Here is an 8,870-nt window from a genome sequence, read left to right on the forward strand (position 1 = left end):
GGTTGGTTGGGTTTTTGTTTTTGTTTGAGGGGGTTTGTTTGTTTTGGGTTTTTTTGGGTTTTTTTTGTTTATTTGTTTGTTTGGGGTTTTTTGTTTGTTCTTTTGTTAGCAATTGTTTTCCCTTCCCATTTCCAAAATTCACATCTGGCTGTTTTTACCTCCCTCTACATTTGTTGTAGCAGCTCTGGGCTTGTGCCCCAGTGCAGCAGAGGGGTAGAAAAGCCCTTTCCCCTTCAGAGAGGGTTCATCCCCTCCCATTACAGTCTCAGTTCTCGTGATGTGGTTTGGCTGATCACAGAGCCCTGAGCTGGCTTTACTGACCCACCAGACAGACTGCAGCCATCCCACAGATGATCCCCCCAKATTTTCTCATTACAACAGGAGTGAAAGCCTGGCAGGAACATGTTTGGACTTGGGGCAGGTAGGGGTACAAATTCAGGGAGGAGGGAGCAAAGAGTGCAGCTCCTTGTGCCCTGTCCCTTCCCTCCCACGGGGAGAGGAGCCCAGCTCCCTGGAACGACCTGTGCAAATGGGAGAGAGGAGGAAAATTGCAGCCCAAATWAAGGAAAATGACAGCTTCTTGCCCGCTATTTCCAGGGCCCAGGAAGAGCTGCCTGCGTTGGTTTAACTTTTGGCTGGTTTTCCTGGAATCCGCTCCCTTGCCCCTGGAGAAAATGGCAACTGCAAAAATGGAGCTGTGAGCAAYGGCAGCTCCTGTTCCACAACTGCACCTCGGGTCAGGGTGGATGGCTGAGAGCAGGGGGGTGCAACCACGTCCCCCAAATGCTTGAAATCCCTCTAGCTTGTGCCCACAGTGGTATGGAAAAGGATTTCTTTAGGGCTGCTTCCTATACTGACTCCTACACCTGCAATTTTGCTGAAAACAGGAGCACCAGGTCCAGTTTTCCAGGTGCAAATCACRGCAAACCTACTCAAAAATACACAGCCACGTGCACAGCAGGTGTGAACCCATGAGAAAACAGCCCCTGAACCTGTGTTCCCTTCGTCTCAGTAAATGTGCAGCCAGGCTTGCGGGTCTGTGCTGTGCAGCCTGTTCGTGCCTCATCTTGCATTTTGGGGAATAATCTCTGAAATGGAGTGGCCCTGATGGAGGAAGGCCAGAGGAGGCAATACCTGATGGAGGAAGGCCAGAGAAGGCAATACCTGATGGAGGAAGGCAGAGAAGGCAATACCTGATCCCTTTCCCGTGTTTGCCCGTTTCCCCCGATCCTGCATTCCTTGTCGCCAGCCGCTTCCCCCTCCTCGGAGCTGATCCCGTAGCAAAGTGACTCAATCATGCTATTTGTGGCACAACAGTCATTTTTTTTCTCCAGCAGGCTCTGATGTCAGAGAGCAGGGAAGGATGACATCCTGGCAGGCCCCTGCCTTCAGCAAATGCTCCAGCACCCAGCAGGACTGGGCTCAATCCCCGATCAGGCCCCAGGGTCCGAGTTAAGGCACACCAYGAGTAGTTTCTGACTCCTGTGAGAACGACACCAGGCTCCAGTTAACTTGTTTGCATGGATAAATGAAGCCCTGTAATCCATTGTGAAAGCTGGGTGTCAGAAAAGCACATTCTTCTTGTTTTTGGTGGAATTAGCAAATTAACGGCTGAAGGGAGTGCCATACAGCTCCATCTCAGGGAAGCGCTCCATACAAAAGCTTACTCCAAAATTAATTCCCACCGGGCTCAGACGAAAAGCTGGTTGCCAGGTCTCCAACAAAAGGAATGCATAAACAGCAGCAGTGATGCTGGGATGCAGGRCTGGTGTTCCCTACCCCCTTCCCCAAGCAGTTAGCAGATGGCACAAACCCCAGAAGGACAAACAGAGCCCCGAGCCAGCCCAGAGGGCACTCACAGCCCTGCAAACACCCAGTGGGGTGAGAGGAGGCAGGAGGTGTAACCTGGCACGGTGGTGCTGAACTCACCTGGCCCCTGGACGCTTTACTGGAATGAAAAATGCCAGTAAAGCACGAGAGGGATGTTCACCCCTGGCATGGAACAGGGGAGTGCTAAAACAATGTGGGAATTCTGCAAAAGAAAGGGAGACTTGAAGGTGCTGCCCACAAAGACAAAGCAATCAGCTGCTGGGTGGTGGAGGGAGGTGAGAAAAAAAGCTGGATAGCACTTGCTGAATTTAATATATTTTTCCACCTAATGGCTCTTTTTTTTGTCAGAAATTGCATTGGTTTCATCAAAGTTTAAACAAAAAATTAGGGAGAATTTTTTCCATTTAAGAAAAACCGTTTCAGAGGAYGCTGATGTTTCACTCACGTCGATATTTCCCTCACCATTTCAAGCTGCTTTACAACCACTATTGATGCTCGAGTAACAGAATTACCGAGGCTTTCCCTGGACCTCCAGACAGCCCTGCCCTGCCCCAATATTCAATAAGCTTTACATTATCCCACATTCCAACTATACATCGGTCTGAGATTTTTATTCCTTTTTCCCAGACCATGTAGCATCCATTTGGTAGCGAAACAAGCCRACACTTGTCAAGTGCTGATGTCACCAGCAATTCGCTGCCTGTTTTCAGAGACCTAAAAATAGCAACAACTGTAACAACGCCGAAATTCTCACATGGTAATTGGAGAACCGTATTTGAAAACGGCTTTAAAACGTCCTTCAGGGAAATCTCGAAGCCGTTTGGTTTCGTTGKAATTAGAGAGGAAAGCGGATTTTGGCAGAAGGGGTGATTGGAGGAGGCCAGGGTGCATGGSTGAGCTCGTGGGGAGTTTGGGATGCTGGGCAGAGGGCAGGGACAGCAGTGGACAGCAAGCAGGACACGCTGCCTGCCTGGCAAGGAGCCCAGGAGGTGTAAACTGAGCAACCAGAGAGCTGCAGAGGAACTGGGTGATGGAGGATGAATCCTGCACGGGGGAATGAGGGATCTCCTCCTGCGAAGGTGGGAGGGCTGGTGGGGAACGTGTGCAWGTGTGAGGTGGGGGTTTTGTGGGGTTTTTTATTCCTGGCCGTGGTGATGTAACGAGGTGTGCCTGAGRGATGAGTCAGTTTGGGAACGCGCTGAGGTGCCAAGGCATGGTGGGCTCCGAGCCTGAGGAATGCTCTCCTGAGGAGACAGAGCCCTGCTGCCCTCAGCGGTGTAAAAAATCCCTTAAATCGAGCTGGGGACAATTGCTGTGTTTCAAATGCCTCAACAATTGCTGTGCTTCAAACACCTCAACATTTGTGGGTTTAAGCTGAGAGAAGCTGGGTGTATCTGCTTGGGCAGCATTYATTTCTGTTTCTGGTGGTAAGTTCAGCTCCTGGGGACACCAGCCCTCTCAGTRCAGCCACTGCTGACCCACTTGTGGCCCAGATCTCCTTGCTGGGCGAGGCAGCAGCCAGGATCCCCTTCTGGCTCACTTGGCTCAGGGGAGCCGTGCAGGTTGATGCCAAACATCCCACCCGATGGCCCATCCAGCCCTGGGCACACCATCAGAGCCCCCCTGTCACCCCAGAGCCTGCCCTGCCTGCTGCCCACGGCCAGGGCTCCTCCTGGGGGCTCCTCCATAGCCCCTGTCCCCAGCCTGCCCCTGGATCAGGATCCTGATCCCTGTTACCTACCCCAGGTCCCAGCCAGGGTAATTTACCTCTCCTGTCAACAGAAAGCTTTCTCCTGCCGCTGTCTCCCTTGGAGCTGCTGTCTGCAGCCATGTCCTCGTTTTCTCCATGGGTTTGCGCTGATTTTCTGCAGAGAATCTGGCCTGATGGGTTAAGACAGGAGTTTTTAACACTGAGGAGTTTTTTTCTCTGCTGAGACCACTGAGCAATTTTCTTCTCCCATCTCACAGGCCGGAAAGGAAGAGATCCACTATTTTCRTTTTCCTTTCCCTCCCTGAGAGAGGTTTCTCTGGAAATGTGAGAGATGATTCAGGCTCTGCCCTGTCTCTGGGAGCTCTGCCTGCTCCCTCCACAGGTTAGGCAAAGGCAACAGGAAACTCTCCTGTGGCAGCTTGGGGGCAGAGTTGGACATTCATCCATCCATCCATCCATCCATCCATCCATCCATCCATCCATCCATCCATCCATCCATCCATCCATCCATCCATCCATCCATCCGTCCCTCCATCCATCCATCCATCCATCCATCCATCCACCCATCCATCCATCCCTCCATCCATCCATCCATCCATCCATCCATCCATCCATCCATCCATCCATCCATCCATCCATCCATCCATCCATCCATCCATCCATCCATCCATCCNTCCATCCATCCATCCATCCATCCATCCATCCATCCATCCATCCATCCATCCATCCATCCATCCATCCATCCATCCATCCATCCATCCATCCATCCCCTTGGAGCCAGCCCTTGGCTTTGTCCTGCTCTCACCCCAAGGTTCTGTCTTGGCCCAGGTTGGAGAACAGTTCATTAGGTGGGTGAGGGGAAACCAGGGTTTAATTAAGAGCTCAGCTTTCCAGTTGAGGTTAAGGACAGATCCCCTCCTGCATTTTTTTTTAATCCATCCCCTCCCAGGGTCAGGATGATGGATTTAACAGGAAACAGTTGGAGAAAGTTTAATAATATGGAATTTCTAAATAATCTTAGAAGCCGTGGAAGGAACTGGAGCTCACTAAAACAGGACAAAGCAGCAAAGCCAGAGCTGCTTCTCCATCCCAAATGCTGCAAGAACAAAAGCAAGCACCATCAGGGTCTGCCTGGAATTGCTGCCTGTGCTACATCTCCTACCAGTCTGACTTGTTTATTAGCAGAAACAGAGGTCAAGGCATTTCCACAGTCTCCTGGCCAATCCCTGAGACAGCTGGTGTGCCCTGAGCCCCCAGCTCACCCTGGCAGCACCTCTCCATCTTCCTGCCTACCCCACCCCAGCCACCACTGTTCAGCCTGCCCCTGGGCTTTTCCTGTTCTTTGCCACCTCCCACAGGTTTGAGTTGTGCTGTTTTATCCATGCAGCTTGTGCCAGCCTGGTGCTCATGAAGGGAGATATCTTCTGCTCTGTTGAGCGCAGGTCACTGATATCTGAAACAACATTAACAAYAGAACATTTTTAAGGTGTTCCACCACTCTCCTGTCCCCCAGTTCAGGTGGCAGCTGGCCAGATGGACAGTGCATTKGGGATGGAATAAAGGGCAGAAAAACAAAACCTTGCAGTCAAGGCAGCTCAGCTTTGTACTCTGCCAGGGTGGAAAAATGGTTGGTTAAGATGACTGTACCCTGAGTACTACTTTGGAAAAGCTTTTTTTTTCCTCCTCTCYCATCTGAGTGCAGTGCACACTGTTATTTATCAAAGGATGCCTATGCAAGCACAGATGCTTTTGGAAACAGAGTGACCTTAGCAGGATTGTGCCAAGGCTTGTGGAGTCAGTTTTAGGCAAACAGACACAAGGGGGAAATATTCCATATCCTTGCCTTGATCTTGGCTCAATCATGACCTCCAGGAGTTTGCAAAGATCAGACTGTGTTAAAAGAATGGCAAAATTCACCACGGGTTTATAAATCCCTCCAGGCCCTTGGAAGTTTGTGCTTACTGCCAGGCAGAAGGTGACATTTGCCAGCATGTTTTTATGACTGACTTTGAGAACGTACAGAATAAGAACTCAGTTTTGGTTTTATTCCCATGTTTAGCAAAACAGTAATTTTGCCTCTCCTTCTACTCTTAGTCATCAGAATTCCCGTAGGAGTCTAACTTGCCCCATGGGGCGAGCCTGAGTAAGTCCTGCAGAACCTGAGCTTCCCTCCATCCCTTCTCCTGATTGCTGCAAACTGTCGTGAGCTTTGGGACTCTGCATCCCGAGGGGATGGGAGCATCTTGAGCTTCTTGGGAGAGCTGAAATCCAAAAAGTTGCAACCAGAAACTTAAATGTTTGTCTTTGGCTGTGAGAGTGTTTGTGTTAGTCCCTGCATTATGGCACTTCATCCATAACTGGGAAATGGGTAAGGGGCTTGCTGGCTGTGTCTCTTCTGGGATTAGAAGGGCAGTTGGATTTGTGCTGTTCCCCTCCTGTTCTCAGCCATGCTGAGTTTTAGTCAGCATCCTTCCCAAGCCAAAGGCATCAGGGATTATTCCTGGGTGCTGACCATCAGGGTCCTCCACAGTCAGTTTKTTTCTGGGGTTTGTTTGTGTCCACAAAGTCTCTTGGGCATTCCCCAGCTGGAGCCCAGCAGAGGCTGGGGGAGAAAAACAGGGGAGAATACAGTACTGTCTCCCCCCTGCCCAGCACTCTCATTCCCCATTCCCAACAGGCTTTCTGCATGCAGCCAGACCCTTTTCTGTGGGATAGAAACTGAAGTGTAGACCTAGCTGTTCCATGGCATTTTACATTGGCCTCGGGACCAGTGCCGGGCGTGTGTGGTTTGCTGGGATAACACAATTATGATGCAGAAGTTTATTTTGTGAGGATGAGCTCTCGGGGAAAGGTCCCCCACTTGCTTTAGGGATGTCTCAAAGGTAATGGTCTTCTCCTCTCTCCCACCCAATCCTCCTTAGATGGCCCCAAACTGCTCTTTTTGAAATAAGGCCACATTTTAGGCAAGTAATTTTTGACCCCTCATGCTTGTGGCTGGTGAGCCCAGTTCTCCCAACATACTGGAGARGATCCAGAGGGTGAATGGATGGCTCAGGGCTTTCAGAGCCTTCAGCAGAGGGAAATCTGCCTGGGACAGGAGCTGAAGGGGCAGCTCCCCTGAAGGAGGCMAGCAGCAGGATAAGGAAGAGACGAAAAGGAGACACTGGAGCACAGCAGGGTTTGATGGCAGGTTGGAGCTCTATGCTGCTCTAGGCCTGTGGACTTATATAATCATTCTAAATAAGACAGAAGAAGACATTAATAAGTAAACAGTGATGAGGAGGATCAGAGGGGGAATGAAATGGCTGGTGGTGCTCGTGTCAGAGAACTGAAAGATTTGTGGAGAGCTGATGGTTTGCAGCAMCCTGAGCGCTCCCCTTTGAGCTGCAGCCGTGCTGGGGCCGTGCTCTGCTGCAGCCAGGCTCGGTGCAGAGCAGGCAGTGGTGCAGGGGCAGCGGCCCTGGCTGTGTCACCCTCCCCATGCCAGCACCTGCTTTGGCCATCCAAGCTCCCACTCTGACTAACAGCACTAACCCTGGGTGGCTCAGAGCTTCGTGATGTTTCCCAGAGGTGGTCTCTGCCCCTCCTGGGGGTGAGGGGCACTCTCCAGAGTGAGGTGCCTGTGTTGCTTTGGCTTCTGCTTGATCCATCAKCCCACAGCCTGCCAGAGCTGCTCAAAATCCCATCCATGTCCCTTTTTCCTATTTTCCTTTGTGAGATGCACGCTGCCTTCTCCCCCCAGATGAACTGCATTTGCCTGCCAGCTGTGCAGTGGAGTAGCAGGGCAGGCAGGACTTGGCTACTTTGAGAGCACAACTGCTGCAGACCTCAGGAGAAACAATCAGGGCCAAGGGCATGAATGTCATCTTTTTGTTGGGGAGGAGCTGATATGAACGTGAGGGGCTGTGGGGTGGGCAGGGAGGGAGCAGAGGGGAGCTGAGGGTGGCCGGGCTCGGTCGGAAGGCGCTGGATGCTCCACTGAGCGCGGGAGAGCCGCTCCCTCCACGGGCAGTGTCTCTGTGAATCGCCGTCAAAGCAGATGAAATTTCACACCACACAAATTTCTGAATTTAAAAGGGGAGGGAGGTGGGTAGAGGAGCGGGAGAGGAGGAGGGGGAGGGAGAAGATGCAGGCTGGCCGGGCGCCAGCGCCTCATGCTAACGCCACGGGGAAGGTGGCATCCTTCCCTGGCGTTCCCTCTGGTGCCCGCGCTCCCTGCTCCCTCTCACTGCGCTCGTGTCTTCGGGAGGCAGTGTGCTCTCTCYAGAGCTGTTTACAGGATGATGGTTTGTTCCTGTCTCCTCATCTCCCTGCTCACACAGTGAGGATACACTCCTCTTTCCCTCTTTTCACCTCTCACTCCCCTCCGGCTCTTCCTCCCTGGGCTGCTTCACCCCTYGCATCCCCTGATCCCCCTCCTCTCTTCCCTTACCCCGCTGGTYTGTCCTTGCTCTCTGCTCTCCTTTCTGCCATCTCCACTCCTGCCTTCCCTATCAGTGCTCATGCCACCATGTCTCCTCATTTTTCTACCTCTTACTTTCCTTTCACCATGATTTCCTCTTGGCCCCGTTGAGAAATCTCCCTGTACTGTCAATCCTCCCCTCCATCTCCCCATGCAGCCTTCCGTGTGCTGTGCAAACCCATCTCTTCACACAACAGCTCTGAGTGTATCAAGATAATGCCTTTATACCCATCCAAGCATGAGGCAAAGGTTGGTCCTGTGGCCTTCTGCTCCAGAGGTGGCACCATGTGCTGTGACCCCAAAGGGGTGACCCCAAAAGTCACCCCCAGTCACTGGGGTGACTGAGTCTTGCTTATGCTCCCCTTTGACTGTGAGAGGTGTGTAGGGCTCTCATCCCTCCATGAGTCCCACCTGGCCCTGGCACACAACCACCAAAGGAGCTGAAGAAATCTCTCCTTGGCCTCTCTAGGAGCAGGTGAACGTGGAGTCTTCGAGGGTATATCACAGGGAAGCTGGTGTCCATGATACTTCTTAAGGAGTCTAAAGAATTAAATAACCCCCATCCTCTCTGGCACATCACTTGCTCCATCCCAAGCTGGGTTGGTTTATCAGGGTTTAGGAAGCCCAAAGGCAGGACCTGAGCTGGACCTTCTGCCTCAGGCCAGCTGCCCCTTGCATCCAGCTCTACTTCAGGCCCCCATATCCCRGTGGTCCTGCTGTGCTGGGATCCCTGGCTGGCCAGGCACTGCAGATGGAACACTCTGGACGAGCAGGCAGCTACAGCCTGGCACAGCTGTGGATAGCTGTGCTACCCCTGCTCAAAAAGCACAACAACACCTGATATGGTTCACCTGCCCAAGCAGCGTT

General features: G+C 52.0%; 1 protein-coding gene across 2 annotated transcripts in view; it reads left to right on the forward strand.

The window, feature by feature from the left end:
- Positions 1-8,870, forward strand: part of LOC130575892 (gamma-aminobutyric acid receptor subunit beta-4) — a 73,115-nt gene that overhangs the window by 47,928 nt on the left and 16,317 nt on the right. The gene's annotated exons all lie outside the window — the stretch shown is intronic.

Source organism: Malurus melanocephalus, unplaced genomic scaffold (assembly GCF_030028575.1).
Source record: "Malurus melanocephalus ecotype Western Australia unplaced genomic scaffold, MMel_1.1 scaffold_120, whole genome shotgun sequence".
NCBI classification, from domain to species: Eukaryota; Metazoa; Chordata; class Aves; order Passeriformes; family Maluridae; genus Malurus; species Malurus melanocephalus.